This window comes from Saccopteryx leptura, chromosome X (assembly GCF_036850995.1).
Source record: "Saccopteryx leptura isolate mSacLep1 chromosome X, mSacLep1_pri_phased_curated, whole genome shotgun sequence".
NCBI lineage: Eukaryota > Metazoa > Chordata > Mammalia > Chiroptera > Emballonuridae > Saccopteryx > Saccopteryx leptura.
Window position 1 is genome coordinate 12,813,906 of NC_089516.1, and position 18,168 is coordinate 12,832,073.

At 46.6% G+C, this 18,168-nt stretch overlaps 2 protein-coding genes across 6 annotated transcripts in view; both read right to left on the reverse strand.

The window, feature by feature from the left end:
- The window catches only part of SH3KBP1 (SH3 domain containing kinase binding protein 1), a 442,009-nt gene extending 431,530 nt beyond the window's left edge, over positions 1 to 10,479 (reverse strand). Inside the window, exon 1 of the mRNA XM_066357664.1 lies at positions 10,461 to 10,479. The gene's annotated coding sequence lies outside the window, so the exon portion shown is untranslated. The remainder of the gene's footprint in view (positions 1 to 10,460) is intronic.
- The window catches only part of BCLAF3 (BCLAF1 and THRAP3 family member 3), a 73,813-nt gene extending 63,309 nt beyond the window's left edge, over positions 1 to 10,504 (reverse strand). For 3 of the 5 annotated variants that reach the window (XM_066357669.1, XM_066357670.1, XM_066357665.1), the window contains exons 1-4: positions 9,245 to 9,376; positions 8,835 to 9,006; positions 6,884 to 7,002; positions 2,711 to 2,894 (exon numbers count right to left, since the gene is read on the reverse strand). The gene's annotated coding sequence lies outside the window, so the exon portion shown is untranslated. Of the gene's footprint in view, positions 1 to 2,710; positions 2,895 to 6,883; positions 7,003 to 8,834; positions 9,007 to 9,244; positions 9,377 to 10,460 lie in introns of those variants that run through there. The other 2 variants (XM_066357666.1, XM_066357667.1) reach the window with 2 other exon arrangements.
- Between the last annotated feature and the right edge of the window lie 7,664 nt (positions 10,505 to 18,168).

The following is an 18,168-nucleotide window of genomic DNA, read 5'->3' on the forward strand; positions in this document are numbered from 1 at the left end:
TATTACTGGCACACCAATTTTTGGTAAGATTCAACATATATGCTTGTATTCAGGACTAGTTAACCAGTCCATAAATTCTATTAAACACTGGCTGCATGATAATTACATACATCCAACCATTGATATTACATTACTTTTAAATTGTGTACCACCTACATGGATACCATGGCAAACCAAAGATTTATTACAAGCAGGTGTCCTCAAACATTTTGTTTCTAATTTACAGTTAAAGGTATCATCAAAAAGAATTATAGGATTATTTTTTTATTTATTCATTATAGAGAGGGAAGAGAGAGAGAGAGAGAGAGAGAGAGAAAAGGAGGAGCAGGAAGCATCAACTCCCATATGTGCCTTGACTAGGCAAGCCCAGGGTTTTGAACCGACAACCTCAGCATTTCCAGGTTGACGCTTTATCCACTGCGCCACCACAGGTCAGGCTAAACAGAATTATATTACACCACTCTATCCAGAAGTAATTAGGCCAACATTAGCTGAAAAGCTAGGATTACTAGAAAATACAGAATTTCATCTAAATCATACACATTTGTGTAATGGCACCATACATAAAACAAAATATATAAGATGCCTTAATATTACCTTTGGAGGAAAAGTAATTGCATAAAGGCCCAAACATAAATATCTGGCAGATATAGTGGCCAATATATCTTACTATACATATAATTATACAGGGCTGACCAACTCATCATTTGATACACAAACAATGATATATCCATTTTTCCTAACAAACATATATACAAGACAACACAAGTATACCCAAATGGAAAATCAACATAACAGCACCAAAACTACACAAGATATCATAGTGCGCAGAAAGCAACATATTTAACACAATTAGAGTAATCTCATTACCATACATTGTAATATCATTTAATCTATTTCCTAAAGCGCTTAAGTTATTCAGTTGCAATCCACATGTATTTGGACCATATCACCCAAACAAATACACGTGTCAATTATGAATGGCATGCAAATATACACATTCCCAGAAATAATGGAGGCACCAGAAATCTTAAGGAATCCAGACATAAGACACCACTCGTGTTTTGGGTTATTAGACTCATTAGATTTACACTATAATGCAAGTTACAATTATAAAACATTACACTGGTATTACACATTTGGTGCACAAACAAATCCACTTACCACCCAAAGAATTTTAGGGTCACATGCACCAATCATCGTTTACATATTACATGTTAATGCCATCAGAAGATTCATAGACAAAAGTAATTCTACAAACACATACACCAGTTACAAATTCTTCTTTTCATCGGCAGATTTATTTTTCACACAAGTTTCTAGACAAGATTGTTATGTGAGACCATTAGACTCATGCATAATACATAGAGGATGTTATAATGACATCATTGCTTGAGAACATTACACTATGACCCATTATTTTCATATGGAATTCTCAGACCAAAACCTACCTCAAAGCAAGCACCACCATACATCACACTTGCAGAAAAACCACTGAAAATCATGAGACCATTGGTGACACAAACAAGAATACAATTCCATTTAGAAACATTTACAGTATTTGAACACATACTACAACAGGGGTCCCCAAACTTTTTACACAGGGGGCCAGTTCACTGTCCCTCAGACCGTTGGAGGGCCGGACTATAAAAAAACTATGAACAAATCCCTATGCACACTACACATATCTTATTTTAAAATAAAAAAACAAAATGGGAACGAATACAATATTTAAAATAGAGAACAAGTAAATTTGAATCAACAAACTGACCAGTATTTCAATGGGAACTATGCTCCTCTCACTGACCACCAGTGAAAGAGGTGCCCCTTCTGGGTGTGCGGCGGGGCCGGATAAATGGCCTCAGGGGGCCGCATGCGGCCCGCGGGCCGTAGTTTGGGGACCCCTGTACTACAATGTGCATCACTTAAAGAAAAGATAATACTACCAAAGAGAGTAGACATAAATAGAGGAAGAAAACTTTTATAATTTCTAGAAACAGCAGCTATTGGAATGTCACCTTTAGTAATATCAACATCAGTATACAACACAATCAAAATTGACAGGATCACAACAAAACTAGCAGAATTAGAACTAACAAATAAGAGAGAATATGAAAAAACTCTAGACTTACTATAAAACATTTTGCGACTGCAATTGATATAGCAACACACACGGAGGCACAAATACAACTATTGGAAAAAGCATCCAAAGAAAGAATAGATTACCTAGATGTTGATATACAAAGCCTAAGGAATTTCACACGAAACTTAGCTTTGCTAACAGCTTGCCAAAGAACCCAAGATCAACTAACCTTTGCACTAAGAGATATCAGAGACATGATGAGAGGAGAAGGATACTTACCCCTCTGGACACAAAATTTAGTATTGGAACCATCAGAACCAGTAGGATGCATAATGTCACAATGCGAATTCACTATTAAAACTATAGCAGGAGGCACAACACTATTAGGATTCCATACAATACCTTTACCACACAAATTAGTAAATGGTAAACATGTAATGCCAGTAGGCATTTGATATATGCCAAACCTTACTTCTTGAAACCAGAACTAATAACATGGGCAAAAAATACATACATAACCACATAGCAGCTAGTCATAAACGTTTCTGATCTACCGTGGTGGAAAGCACCCTGAGGGAATCATTTTATAATTTAGGAAACTTCGCCATTGTACACTACAACACCAACCTGATCTACTGGGATCACACTGGGAACTCAGGGAACTGGACAGCGGATAACATCGCAGACGACTCATTGACACCTGCAAACTAATCACCGACACCTTGGACGTGACAATCAACGGAAAAACCATATACTCATCATATGCAATTCACGGCACATTAAAATATTACCGACAACCACGTTCAGCGAACTGCAGGAAGAACATATGAACAAGGAAAAAGATTATGGAGAAACCTTCAAAAAACTTGAAGTACTCCATAATGAGACTAAAAAACTTATCTCAAAAGCTGGACAAGAACAGAACATTATAACGGAACTGAGACTGATACCTGACAGTAGGAGCGTCATCTTAGACCATGATGCAAAAGGACTGGGTGAACCTTGAAATTTTAGAGAGACTATAGGGTCTATATTTTCAACACTGAGTTGTAAACCAACATGGAATTTATTAAATCCAGTATATTATACTGAACAAGGTATTCATACCTTTACATTAATATGGACTGGAATTAGGAAATAATAATACTTATATGCTTGTTTGTTATGATTATATTATGATTAAAGGCATGTAATCCCACTTGCAATATATGTTTAAAAAGGAATAGAAAAGTTTTCTAATGATCCCTGCAAGCATAGAGCTTGCTGGGATCGAGGGGTGGAATGTTGCAGTAATATAAGGTTATAGTAATTCAATATATAGAAATACAGAAAAATATAGAAGATATATAAAAATAATTAGGATATATTAAAAGCAATTAAGAAAATTAAATAAAGTTATGCCATCTGGATAGGAATTAATATAGTGTGCACAGCCATGATAAACAGACTCTGCCTTCTGCGCAGGGCTCAGTTAGTGTGTGTGTGAATTTACATATAGATAAGAAGTGGCTTGATGTCATAACTGTGGATTGACTTAGGAGGCTTCTCTAGGAGATGTAACATTTCAGTAGATTAACATAAAAAGGGCTTGGGCTCTACTGGCACAAGCGCGGGCTCACCAGCTTGAGCGCTGGGTCGCTGGCTTGAGCGTGGGATCATAGACATGACCCCATGGTCGCTGGCTTGAGCCTCAAAATTGCTGGCTTGAAGCCCAAAGTCGCTGGCTTGAACCCAAGGTCACTAGCTTGAGAAAGGGGTCACTCGCTGGGCTGCAGCCTCCCAGTAAAGGCACATATGAGAAAGCAGTCAATGAATAACTTAGGTGCCGCAACGAAGAATTAATGCTTCTCATCTCTCTCCTTTCCTGTCTGTCCTTCTCTCTGCCTGTCAAAAAAAAAAAAAAAAAAAGAACAGAAAAACAAACAAACAAACAAAGGCTCCACATTCTCAGCATAGAACCTGACCAAGTCAGAGCCCACAGAACAAGAGGGCGATCAGTCGACCACAGGAAGGCAGACCTGAGACCAGAGCATGGAGTAGTCCCTTGGCGAGGTGTCACCAGTTCTCAGTAACCAGGAGCTGGACGTGGAAACAGAACCCCACTGTTGCCTAACATTATCCTCCTTTGATTTCATGAATGCAATGTATTTCTCACACTCAAAAGGATAAATAAAGAAACAGGGGAGGGAGTTAAGGGCATTTTAAAAGGTTTAAGTACAAAGATTAACAGAAATACAAACCTTCCTAAATAACCCAATTGTTTTTAAAGAGAAAAAAAATGCACCTCACAGCAAAAGAAACTGCAAATATAACAAAACACATGTAATTATAAAATATTGTGGTAAAGTTGAGACCAAATACATCAGTCCTAATAATAAATATGAATGGGCTCAACTCACTAAAATAAAAAGTGTCACTTTGGATCACAAAACAAAACTCAAGGAGTTGTACAAAAGCTGTATCTAAAACAAAGTGATTCGAAAAGGTTAAAAATAAAAGGGTGGCTAAGGCAGATGTTCCCAAAAGGAGAGCAGGGGTGTCAAACCTGGGATTAGGCAAGGCAGAATTCAAGCAACAAATCATTCATGCAAAAAAAGACACTTAAATTTTTTTTAATTGATTGATTTTAGCAAGCGAGGAAAGGTGGGAGTGAGGGAGAGGGAGGGAGGGAGAGAGAGAAAGAAAGAGAGAGGAACATTGATCTGTTCCTGTATGTGCTCTGACTGGGGATTGAACCAGCAACCTCTGTGCTTTGGTAAAACACTCCAATCAGGCAAGCTACCTGGCCACGGCAGAAAGACATTTTTTAATGGTTAAAGCCACAATTCACGATGAAGATATTAAAATTTACATATTCACATGAATGTGACATAGCAACCACCTTTATGAAACAAAAACTACAAGAGATGCAAAGAGACAGTGATAGAAACACACTAATAATAGGAGACTTTATTATAGCATTCTCGGTGGTATATTAATTAGGTGAACCAAAAACAGGGAGATAGAAGATCTAAACACTATAACCAATGGGGCAAATCTTAAAGATATTTATCAAACTCTGCACTCTGATACTAAAGAATACACATTCTTCCAAAATGCCCACACTTCATTCACCAAAAATAGTCATATATTAGGTTACAAGTAAAACATCAGTAACTTCTGCCCTGACCAGATAGATTGCTTGGTTAGTTAGAGCCTCCTCGATACACAAAGGTAGCTGGTTCAATCCCCAGTCAGGGCACATACAGAAACAGACCAGTGTTTCTATCTGTCTCTCTCCCTTCCTCTCTCTCTCAAAACATCAATAAATAAAAATTTTAGAAAACATCAGTAACTTTCACAAAATAGAAATATTATAAACAATACTCTCTTATCATAATGCAATAAATAGAATTTCCTAACTAAAACAAACAAAAGCCAGAAAGGCCCTTCTACCTAGAAATGTTAAAACCTCTGCCCTGTCCGGTTGGCTTAGCGGTAGAGCATCGGCCTAGCGTGCGGAGGACCCGGGTTCGACTCCCGGCCAGGGCACACAGGAGAAGCGCCCATCTGCTTCTCCACCCCTCCGCCGCGCCTTCCTCTCTGTCTCTCTCTTTCCCTCCCGCAGCCAAGGCACCATTGGAGCAAAGATGGCCCGGGCGCTGGGGATGGCCCTGTGGCCGCTGCCTCAGGCGCTAGAGTGGCTCTGGTCGCAACATGGCGACGCCCAGGATGGGCAGAGCATCGCCCCCTGGTGGGCAGAGCGTCGCCCCATGGTGGGCGTGCCGGGTGGATCCCGGTCGGGCGCATGCGGGAGTCTGTCTGACTGTCTCTCTCTGTTTCCAGCTTCAGAAAAATGAAAAAAAAAAAAAAAAAAAAAAAAAACCCTCTGACACTACACTCCTGGTATTCTTAAACTAAATTACAGATTTTTTAAACAATAACAATAAAAGCATTACATACCAGATTCCACAGTATGCATTTAAAGCAGCGATAAAGGAAAATGCATTGCATTGCACTAAACATATTTATCAATACAAACAAAAGGATAAAAAAACCCAGTACATTTATTTCCATGGTAAAAATAACCTAAAAAAAAAAGATAAACCAAAAGAAAGCACAAGAAAGAAAATGTTTCGTTCATTCCTTATTAGCAACTGCAAATATTCAATTTCCCATATTTTCCACATTTACATATTGTCTTCTTCCATGGTCCAAATTAAATTTTTATCAGCAGTCACACTGTATGTTAACTTAGCAGACATTACTACCTGACTGCTAGGTATACAAAGTTGGAAGAGACCCAGTTTATTTCCTGGAGATGCTAAATCTTCAGTGGATACCATATTTCCCCATGTGTAAGGGGCTCCCATGTATAAGACACACCTTTAATTTTGGGGCCCAAAATTTGAGAAAAAAAAATGTATTACATAGTTATTGAACTCAAATTTTATTCATCATAAAATTCATACAACTTCTCACCCACATGAAAAAGCGAGAAATGCAAGTTAAAAAAATCTACAACCACTGTATAAGACGCACCCAGTTTTTAGACCCCAAATTTTTCAAAAAAGGGTGAATCTTATACATGGGGAAATACAGAGATCAGATGAGTGCCAGTACTTAATGGTCACTAAATGTGTGGCAACTACTCTCATTTCATCCTCACGTGCCTTTGAGGAAGCCGAGATTACCTCCATTTTATGGTTGCAGAAAGCGAGCCTCAAAAAAATTAACCAATCTGCTCCAATGAAAGACCCGAAATTAAAATCCAGGTTCTGAGCCTCCAATACTAACACTTCCCCACCTTGAAACTCCTACCTTCAGAACAGTGACCCTGAAGGGACTGCCTGGTTATTTCACAGATGCTCAGTCAGTAGAATTGGACTTCGGCACACTCCATAATAGTTGTCATCCTGCATCACATCTAAAATTGCTGTCTAAATTTGGAAAGCAGCTTTTATGCCCTTGAACTGCCTGGACATTCTGTAGCCCAGGAGTAGTTAACCTTTTTATTCCTACCGCCCACTTTTGTATCTCTGTTAGTAGTAAAATTTTCTAACCACCACCAGTTCCACAGTAATGGTGATTTATAAAGTAGGGAAGTTACTTTATAAAATTTATAAAGCAGAGTTACAGCAAGTTAAAGCATATAATAATAATTACTTACCAAGTACTTTCTGTTGGATTTTCGCTAAGTTTGGCAGAATAAATCTTTATAAAACAACTTACTATAGTTAAATCTATCTTTGTATTTATACTTCGGTTGCTCCACTACAGCCCACCATGAAAGCTGGAACGCCCACTAGTGGGCGGCAGGGACCAGGTTGACTACCACTGCTAGCCTGTAAAGCACAAAGACTATGTTTTATTTATATATTTTGATCCCAAGGATTGTGTTTTATTTAGCTTTATATCTGTTCTCCTTAGCTTTATATATAGTGCCTTTAAATATTTTCTCCTTCAACATTGGTGTAGATTCACTCACTCACCTAATTTTATAATTCTGATAGCGTTTTTAATATAGTCTGGGGCAGCATCATAAAACTTCAAATTTATTTTAATTTCTTTTTTCATTTTTTTTTTTTTTTCATTTTTCTGAAGCTGGAAACAGGGAGAGACAGTCAGACAGACTCCCGCATGCACGCGACCGGGATCCACCCGGCACGCCCACCAGGGGGCGACGCTCTGCCCACCAGGGGGCGATGCTCTGCCCATCCTGGGCGTCGCCATGTTGCGACCAGAGCCACTGCCCATCCTGAGCGTCGCCATGTTGCGACCAGAGCTACTCTAGCGCCTGAGGCAGAGGCCACAGAGCCATCCCCAGCGCCCGGGCCATCTTTGCTCCAATGGAGCCTTGGCTGCGGGAGGGGAAGAGAGAGACAGAGAGGAAAGCGCGGCGGAGGGGTGGAGAAGCAAATGGGCGCTTCTCCTGTGTGCCCTGGCCGGGAATCGAACCCGGGTCCTCCGCACGCTAGTCCGAAAAACTTCAAATTTAAAGAGTGAAACAGTGTGGGTACAAAGGGTATAGCAAAGCGTCTAGGGCCCTACCACCCTGAACCTCCTGATCTCCGAAGCTAAGCAGGGTCGGGCCTGGTTAGCACTTGAATGGGAGACAAAGGGCATCGCAAACAACCTTTTTGAATTCAGATATTAACTTTAAAAAGTCAAAATGCTTTTGTGCCCTGAAACTCTTACAAGATGAAAATAATTAGGAACAAGACAAAGTATGTTTAAATGTATGTTTCCGTGAATGTCTCATTTAACCCTCAAAATCACTCTGTATGAAAGGTAAGGCAAAATGCTCTATAACCTTTAAAGCGAAGTTGAGGAAATAGTCCCTCAGGAAAGACAAGTGACTTGTTCAAGGTAATCAGAGACACTGGAACTCAAGGAAGTCCTGACTTCTAATCTCCTACTCACTCTACAATGCCTTTGCCTCACCTAGATAAACTTTATTAAACTGGTAAAGATGGACTACAACATGAGAAACTGAAATGCTATCAACAACAGAAAGGATAGAGAAGGCTGGCTATCTGCGTGTGGCTGCAGAAAACAGAAATGGCCCAAAAGTGTTCCTACAGAAATCCTTTATAAGCCCTGGCGGGGTAGCTCAGTTGGTTGGACTGCTGACCTGAAGCACAGAGATTGCCAGTTCGATTCCTAGTCAGGGCACATACTGTTATTTTCTGTCTCTGTCTCTCTCTAATGGCACCATTAAAACAGCATTAAATTATGTTGTACACCAAAACTTGTTATGAACCAATGTTACCTCAATTTTTAAAACACCGTTGAAAAATAAAGCACCCACGAATCCATACCAAAACCGTTTTCTTTCCAAATTGCAGTCTTTCATTCGTACCAGTTCACATTCGGAAGAACGTCACAAAGGTTACCAGGCCAGTACTCTAACAGGCACTCCCGATTTGTACGTGTAGTTTTTACTGTTTCACAAAAAAAAAACAACAACCCAAAACCATCACGGAAGGGGCAACTCGAAAAGCACCTCGGCAGGAAAATATCTGGAAGAATTAAGTTTCTTTCCCATTTCTCCCCACCCACCCACCCCTGGGTCAAGACAATCCTGACAGTGACTGGCCCGGTTCCCTAATATACGGTAGAGAAGCACAAGAGATGAGCCAATTTTCAGTATAGGATTCTAAACAGGCAAGGCTTACTTACCACTGCAGGCTAAAGAGCAACCTCCACTACTCATTCCAGAGGAAGATCCCGCGACGCGGCAGGAGCGTCCCTAAGGAGAAAGCGCGGGCTCCTCCGCTCCGGTCACCAAGGCAACGCGTTCGCAGCCCCCCCGCAAACCAGGGTACAATCCCCGGACACCGCCGGCCCCCAGTCCCCGGGCTCCACCGTCCGCCATCCCCGGGCTCCGCTGTCCCCCCCCCGTCCCCGGACTCCCCTGTTCCCCCGTCCCCGGGCTCCACCGTTCGCCGTCCCCGGGCTCCGCCATCCTCCGTCCCCGGGCTCCGCCGTCCGCCGTCCCCGGGCTCCACCGTTCGCCGTCCCCGGGCTCCGCTGTCCCCCCGTCCCCGGACTCCACCGTTCGCCGTCCCCGGGCTCCGCCATTCTCCGTCCCCGGGCTCCGCCGTCCCCGGACACCGCCGCGCCCCCGTCCCCGGGCTCCGCTGTCCCCCCGTCCCCGGACTCCGCCATCCTCCGTCCCCGGGCTCCGCTGTCCCCACGTCCCCGGGCTCCGCCGTTCACCGTCCCCGGGCTCCGCCGTCCTCCGTCCTCGGGCTCCGCCGTCCCCCGTCCCCGGGCTCCGCCATCCTCCGTCCCCGGGCTCCGCTGTCCCCCCGTCCCCGGGCTCCGCCGTTCACCGTCCCCGGGCTCCGCCATCCCCCGTCCCCGGGCTCCGCCGTCCCCGGACACCGCTCCCCAGCCCCCACCGCCGTCCCCATGGCAGACACTCCGAACAGCCTGGGCCGCAGCCTGCCCCCAAACGGGGAAGGGTCGCGGCCGCGGCAGCAAGTGCCCGGGTCGCCAAGCAGAAGAGGCAACGGCCCAAGGGCCGGAGGTAGTGGCAGAGGGGCGGTCGCCGCCCCACCCGCCATCCCAAGAACCGCCTCTCCCGGGCAGCGGGCACGCCTTCCCCGTGGGTCGGAGCCGCCACGCTGCCTCAGCCCTCACGGCCGCTTACCCGCCGGGAGTCCGAGCCTGGCCGCCGCGTCCTCCCCCGCAGCCGCTCCGGGGCACCGAGCACGCCCTCCTCGTGGGTCGGAGCCGCCACGCGGCCTCAGCCCTCACGGCCGCTTACCCGCCGGGAGTCCGGGCGCCGCCGCCCCACCCGCCATCCCGAGAACCGCCCCTCCCGGGCAACGGACACGCCCTCCCCGTGGGTCAGAGCCGCCACGCGGCCTCAGCCCTCACGGCCGCTTACCCGCCGGTAGGTGCCGACATTTGCCGCCGCCGTCTCGGTCCTCGCCCCCAACACAGCCACCGTCTCCTACCGCAGCCCTCCCACGGATACCTCTGCAGGCGCGCGAACCCGGAACCACTTCCTTCCGGCCCCGCCCCGCGCCCGCCCTAGCCCCGCCCCTTCTCGCCCCGGCCCCGCCCACTTCCCGCTCGCAAAACTCGTGCTCTCAACTCTTTCCCATCCTGCGTACCCCTCCCTAACTACTCCCGCCAAAGCGCCTGTGCCCTTTGCGGGCCGTTCCCACCTGTACGTCTCCGCCCGAAGCACGTGCGCCATATGCCACCCCGTCCGCGGAAAAGGAAGGACCGTGTTGGGCGTTGCAGGTCCAGGGATCCCAGGGGTTGAGGGTTAGGGACTGGAGCTCACCCCTCAGTCAAGGACAGGAACTTGGTCCCGTGGGTCTTCCAGCCTTGTGCAGATAAGCGCGCCAAAGGACTCCCAGGCCCTGGCTTGGCCCACAAAGCCCTTCCAGAACCATCCAGGGGAACACGCACCTCTAGGGCTCTCTCCCTGCCTACTCAATCTCTAACCATTACTCATGGCCTCAAAGTAAATTTCTACCTGAAAGAACAAAACCTCCCCTCTGCATCTCACGAATAGCTTAATGGTACCAACATCTCTCCACCATCAATTCGAACTACTGACTCATTTTTGTCTTGATTTTTCTCCTCCCGTATTCCATCCACCATCCCCAAAGGTAGTGTGTTCCTCCCTCTGGAGCTTTCTTACCTGACACTTTAATATTCTTTTTAGCCCTTGCAAGATTTCTTTTTCAGGGTCCACCTCATCTAGTACTAACTGTTGTGCAAATGCATTTGTTTAATTTGTATTTTCTTGTTTTGCTCACTTCCAATTAAAAATGGCGCTGTCCACGTGGGGCAGCTGGTTACCTTCGTGCTTGGAAAGGGGCTTGGTTATGCTAATATGTACTGGAGGGGGGGGGGGTTGTCCCACAGAAAAGTTTTGAAAGGAGGAGCTATGAGGCCATTTTAGAGCAGGAGAGACCACGTTGTTCCAGCTGCGAGAGAAGCTGCATGGTTGCAGAGGTAGGGAGCAAGATGGAGGCATGCAGAGGGAACTGAGTGAGGCCTTTGATTCTAGGAAAAATCGGAAAAAGTGGATTTTGGTGCCTGTGTGTTTGTTTTTACTTGTTGGCCGGTAGGAGTCTAGAATAAAAGGGGGGGGGGGGGAAGACAGAGAAAGTCAGTGGCTTTGGGAGCCCTGAATGGAAAGGGAAGTGTTTTCCAGCTGTGTTTATTTCTTGTCCACCCGGTGCAGCAGGAATAAAGGACGGCCCACCAGTTCTTGGCTCCATTGATTCATTCCAATTTGCCTGAATTAAATGAGAACCTGCATGATCCAGGCGGCTGTGATGGTGGCCGCCGCTATTGGCCTTACAAACTCCTCTTATCTTCCCTGTCATTATAATCTACCTATTACAGTCTTTTTTTTTTTTTTCTTTTATTTTGTGACAGACAGAGAAAGGAACAGATAGGGACAGACCAGAAGGAGAGAGATGAGAAGCATCAATTCTTCGTTGGGGCACCTTAGTTATTCATTGGTTGCTTTCTCATATGTGCCTTGACCGGGGAGGGGGCTATAGCAGAGCGAGTTACCCGTGCTCAAGTCAGCAACCTTGGGCTTCAAGCCAGCAACCTTTGGGCTCAAGCTAGTGACCATGGGGTCACGTTTATGATCCCATGCTCAAACCAGCAAACCCACGCTCAAGCTGGTGAGCCTTGCTCAAGCCAGATGAGCCTGTGCTCAAGCTGGCAACCTCGGAGTTTCGAACCTGGGTCCTCTGCATCCCAGTCTAACACTCTATCCACTGCGCCACCACCTGGTCAGGCTTTATTACAGTAGTTTTCCTTTCCTTCTGAATTAAGTGCCATTGTCCTAATGATTCCAACAGCCATGACTGAGCTATATTTCCTTAACTTCCTCAGCTGAGATGACTTGCCTCTACTCCACTGTCGCCACCCATTCCCAGGCACATATTCTAGAAAATCTTGACATTCACTGCTTTATAGCTGCTCATCTCTAAAACCTTCATTTTACAAATCCCATTTATTTGGACTTGAATCCTCATCCTTGCATCCTATCTCTCCCTTAGTCTCAACATACTTATTCTTCAGAGACCCCAGAGCTCTCATATCCCGAGCCTTCTACCTGACATAAGCCTTTGACTTCAACCACTTTTGTAAGCAGAGCCCCTTGAACTGCCCTTTCACACATCCTAACACGAAAACGCTCACATTATCAGTATTTTCCATCCCTCCATTTATGTGTCCAAGCACTGCTTGGGAGGAAAAAGCCACACAGTCATAATAGAATGATGCCACAACAAATTTATGAACACCCACCACAGTAGAGAGCCCTCGTGCCTCTTAGGAATCTTCTTTTGTGACCTCTTTCATTCCCAGTAATTAATTACTGTTACTAACCTTTACCTCTCTCTTTAAACTCCATATCAATTATCATTTTCCTCTCTTTATACCAATTTTGCTTCCTGTTTTGCAGAGAAAATTCCTGAGTATAGTATATAAGGCCTTTGATTATCTCATTCATACTTACCTCTCCCTAGTTCTCTCCTTGTATTCAATGCTCTCGGTATACTAAAATGTTTGCACTTTAAGAGGAATGCTACTTTTATTTTCATTTGGTTGCACATATTGTCTTTTTTGACTGGTTAAAAGGTATGAGACCTTTTCATCTGCGTGTGTGTGTGTGTGTCTGTGTGTGTGTGTATGTGTGTGTGTGTGTCTGTGTCTGTGTGTGTGTGTCTGTGTGTGTCTGTGTCTGTGTGTGTGTCTGTGTCTGTGTGTGTGTGTATGTGTGTATATATATATATATATATATATATATATATATATGGCTTCAGTTCAGTAAGGTTTTCTTCCATTCTACCTACAAGAATTGTCTCTGCTTCATTTGTCCTGGTCTCTCTTTTAGGAAGACCAGTTGTTTGTGGTAGTTCTCTGTTTTATCATTTTCATCTCTTTATTTTTTTTTCTTCTGACATTCTGGTAGACCTCAAATTTCCTTTTAATATTACTGATAAGGGTTCCCAAAGCATTATTTCTGCCTCTGTTTTTACTTAAATTCTGTTATTGAGATTTTCATTTCTTTGTATCAGTTCCTCCCCCTACCCTCCTTCAATTCATCCTATTGACTTTCCATCTCATCCTTTCATTTTCTTATGAATTTCTGTTCTGGTTTTATAGAAGGTCTACCTTCTTGCAAATGATGCTAAACTTTTTCTTTTGGATTTTATAACATTTTTCTTTTGGATTTTGTAGTCATAAGTATGCTCTTTTATCTCTTCCTTGATTAGTTGTCTACTTCATTTTACACATTGACATACTGAATAAGGAGATATTAGTGCAAATTTTATTATTGGTTAACAGACAACACAAGTAGATGGTCCTTGCCCTATTTGCTGTCTACTTGCTTGGACAGAAACGTTAAGTAGTTAGCACAAGGTCATGTAGGAAAGGAACAGATTTTCCTCTACCTTTCTAAGTTCTTTCTGCTGGTTTAACAATCAAATGAAATTGATATCATGAGAGACAGATTGGCAAGAGAAAATAACCAAATATACTTACATACATATGTAAGGGAACCACACGTACATAAGAGTAAGAGACAGAAAGGGAAAGAGATATATGTGGCATTCTGAGATGAGATTGAAGTAAGATGTCGTAGGGCTTCCGAGGGGAGGAGAAGATCATTCTCAAGATGATAAGAGAAGCAGATGTTTGGTAATTAGAAATTTTGTCCTGTCCTATAGATAGGTCCAAAAACAGTTGTTGCTGGTAATAACTCTTATTAAGGACAAGGTCCAATTTTAAATTCTTTAAGGGAGAGGTAAAACTTGCTCACGAGCCCACAGGGTCTCTATCACCTTCAGCTCAAAACGATTCACATGTCAAAATGGCACATCTTGGGGAGGCCTGTTCTGAATCCCTTTAGTTACATAGCTCTTGGTGTGCACATGAATAGCGTATGTATGTGCACACACATGCACACACACAGACCAAGGATAAGAGACATGGACTATTATCTGCCCTTCTATTTATTTTATTTTTTTAGGTGAGAGCAGGGGAGATAGTGAGGCAGACCGCTGCATGCACCCTAACTGGGATCCACCCAGCAACCCCATCTTGGGCCAATGCTCAAGTACCAAGCTAATTTTAGTGCCCAGGGCTGATGCTTGGACCGACAGAGCCACTGGCTGTGGAAGGAAAAGAGGGAGAGGAGAAAAGGGGGAGATGGAGGGGGAGAGAAGCAGATGGCCATTTCTCCTGTGTGCTCTGACCAGGAGTTGAGTCCAGGATGTCCATATGTGGGGCTGAAGCTCTATCCACTGAGCCACCAGCCAAGGCCCACTTATTTTATTTGAATTTTCACACAAAGCTAAACCTGCTGTAGAATGCCAACTTTGCTTAATACGGGATTCTGTATTAAGAGTATGTTATGCGCCTGACCAGGCGGTGGCACAGTGGATAAAGCGTCGGACTGGGATGCAGAGGACCCGGGTTTGAGACCCCGAGGTCGCCAGCTTGAGTGCAGGCTCTTCTGGTTTGAGGAAAAGCCCACCAGCTTGAACCCAAGGTCGCTGGCTCCAGCAAGGGGTTAGCCGGTCTGCTGAAGGCCCACGGTCAAGGCATATATGAGAGAGCAATCAATGAACAACTAAGGTGTTGCTATGCGCAATGAAAAACTAATGATTGATGCTTCTCATTTCTCTCCATTCCTGTCTGTCTGTCCCTGTCTATCCCTCTCTCTGACTCATTCTCTGTCTCTGTAAAAAATAAATAAATAATTTTTTTTTTTTAAAAAGAGTATGTTATGCTATAATAGCAATCCAAAAATCTCAGTGGCTTAAACAACAAATATTTATTTCTCACTTCCAAGTCCATCATGGGTCAGTGTTGGCTCTTTTGTCTGCGACCCAGGCCTAAAGAAATAGACCTGATCTGAGACATTACTGGTGTCATATTGGAAGAAAAGGAGCAAGAATGGAGTCATGCTGATCTTAAAGCTTCTGCTTTAAAGTTGAATCAGAAACTCCAGGGGGGGGGGGGGCGCGTGGGCCGCGGGCGCGCCGGCACGTGGCCCGCGTCTCTGCGGTTTCCTGCGCACGGAGGACCAGCTTTCTCCACGGGCTCTGCCGTTCCCACCCCTGTGGCCCCTCCCCACAACTCCCCCTTCCGCAGCTCTCCTCCTCCCCGGTGCCCCCACCCCCAAGCCCTCCCTCCAGGCTGCTTCCCCGGCGCCCCCACTACCTCTCCCTCGGGTCCAGGCCCTCAGCTCGCCATGGGTGGCTCTCCCTCCTGGAAAGGGGGAGGAGGGACCAGGCCCCGAGTTGCACAGTGGCTGCCTGGGTGGGCTTAGGAGCCTGTTTGAGGGACCTCCTGCCCCTATCCTGGGGCTCTGTTATCTTTCCCAGCCCCCGGGACTGCCCGCCCTTCCCCTGCCGGAGACCCGAGCGTGGAGGAGCACCTGGCCGAGCGTGGAGGAGCACCTGGCCGTCCTGTAGGACACTGAGACAAGAGCAGCCCCGCCTCTTCCTTCACTCCCACGACGCCTCTCTCTACTCAGTGTGGAGTTCACTCCCACGGCTCCTCTCTCTACTCAGTGTGGAGTTGACTCCCACGGCTCCTCTCTCTACTCAGTGTGGAGTTCACTCCCACGGCTCCTCTCTCTACTCAGTGTGGAGTTGACTCCCACGGCTCCTCTCTACTCAGTGTGGAGTTCACTCTCACGGCTCCTCTCTCTACTCCTCAGTGTGGAGTTCACTCCCACGGCTCCTCTCTACTCAGTGTGGAGTTCACTCCCACGGCTCCTCTCTACTCAGTGTGGAGTTCACTCCCACGGCTCCTCTCTCTACTCAGTGTGGAGTTCACTCCCACGGCTCCTCTCTACTCAGTGTGGAGTTCACTCCCACGGCTCCTCTCTACTCAGTGTGGAGTTCACTCCCACGGCTCCTCTCTCTGCTCCTCAGTGTGGAGTTCACTCCCACGGCTCCTCTCTCTGCTCCTCAGTGTGGAGTTCACTCCCACGGCTCCTCTCTCTGCTCCTCAGTGTGGAGTTCACTCCCACGGCTCCTCTCTCTGCTCCTCAGCGTGGAGTTCACTCCCACGGCTCCTCTCTCTGCTCCTCAGTGTGGAGTTCACTCCCACGGCTCCTCTCTCTGCTCCTCAGCGTGGAGTTCACTCCCACGGCTCCTCTCTACTCCTCAGTGTGGAGTTCACTCCCACGGCTCCTCTCTACTCCTCAGTGTGGAGTTCACTCCCACGGCTCCTCTCTACTCAGTGTGGAGTTCACTCCCACGGCTCCTCTCTCTGCTCAGTGTGGAGTTCACTCCCACGGCTCCTCTCTCTGCTCAGTGTGGAGTTCACTCCCACGGCTCCTCTCTCTGCTCAGTGTGGAGTTTACTCCCACGGCTCCTCTCTCTGCTCAGTGTGGAGTTCACTCCCACGGCTCCTCTCTCTGCTCAGTGTGGAGTTCACTCCCACGGCTCCTCTCTCTGCTCAGTGTGGAGTTCACTCCCACGGCTCCTCTCTCTACTCAGTGTGGAGTTCACTCCCACGGCTCCTCTCTACTCAGTGTGGAGTTCACTCCCACGGCTCCTCTCTACTCAGTGTGGAGTTCACTCCCACGGCTCCTCTCTCTACTCAGTGTGGAGTTCACTCCCACGGCTCCTCTCTCTACTCAGTGTGGAGTTCACTCCCACGGCTCCTCTCTACTCAGTGTGGAGTTCACTCCCACGGCTCCTCTCTACTCAGTGTGGAGTTCACTCCCACGGCTCCTCTCTCTACTCAGTGTGGAGTTCACTCCCACGGCTCCTCTCTCTACTCAGTGTGGAGTTCACTCCCACGGCTCCTCTCTCTACTCAGTGTGGAGTTCACTCCCACGGCTCCTCTCTCTACTCAGTGTGGAGTTCACTCCCACGGCTCCTCTCTCTACTCAGTGTGGAGTTCACTCCCACGGCTCCTCTCTACTCAGTGTGGAGTTCACTCCCACGGCTCCTCTCTCTACTCAGTGTGGAGTTCACTCCCACGGCTCCTCTCTCTACTCAGTGTGGAGTTCACTCCCACGGCTCCTCTCTACTCCTCAGTGTGGAGTTCACTCCCACGGCTCCTCTCTACTCCTCAGTGTGGAGTTCACTCCCACGGCTCCTCTCTCTACTCAGTGTGGAGTTCACTCCCACGGCTCCTCTCTCTACTCAGTGTGGAGTTCACTCCCACGGCTCCTCTCTCTACTCAGTGTGAAGTTCACTCCCACGGCTCCTCTCTCTACTCAGCGTGGAGTTCACTCCCACGGCTCCTCTCTCTACTCAGTGTGGAGTTCCTTAATGAGACCCTGAACATTTGGACCAGGGGCCACACCTGGTATGTCCTCTCCCTGACCCTCCGCCGCTTCCTGGCCTGGAACTATCAACACTTTGCACAGCTTTGGCTGCAGGTTCTGCAGTCGACCCGTCACCCCGAGAACTGGACCCTGCAAGCCCGCTGGCGGCTCGTGGGGCTGCCCAGCCACATGCTCCTTCTGCGGTTCTCCAAGCGCGACAAGGAAGAGCCTTACCGGGCCTATGACGCCCACTCCACCTTCTACCTGGATTCCAGCGGCCTCATTTTTTGCCATCACCTGGGCAAACTGATGC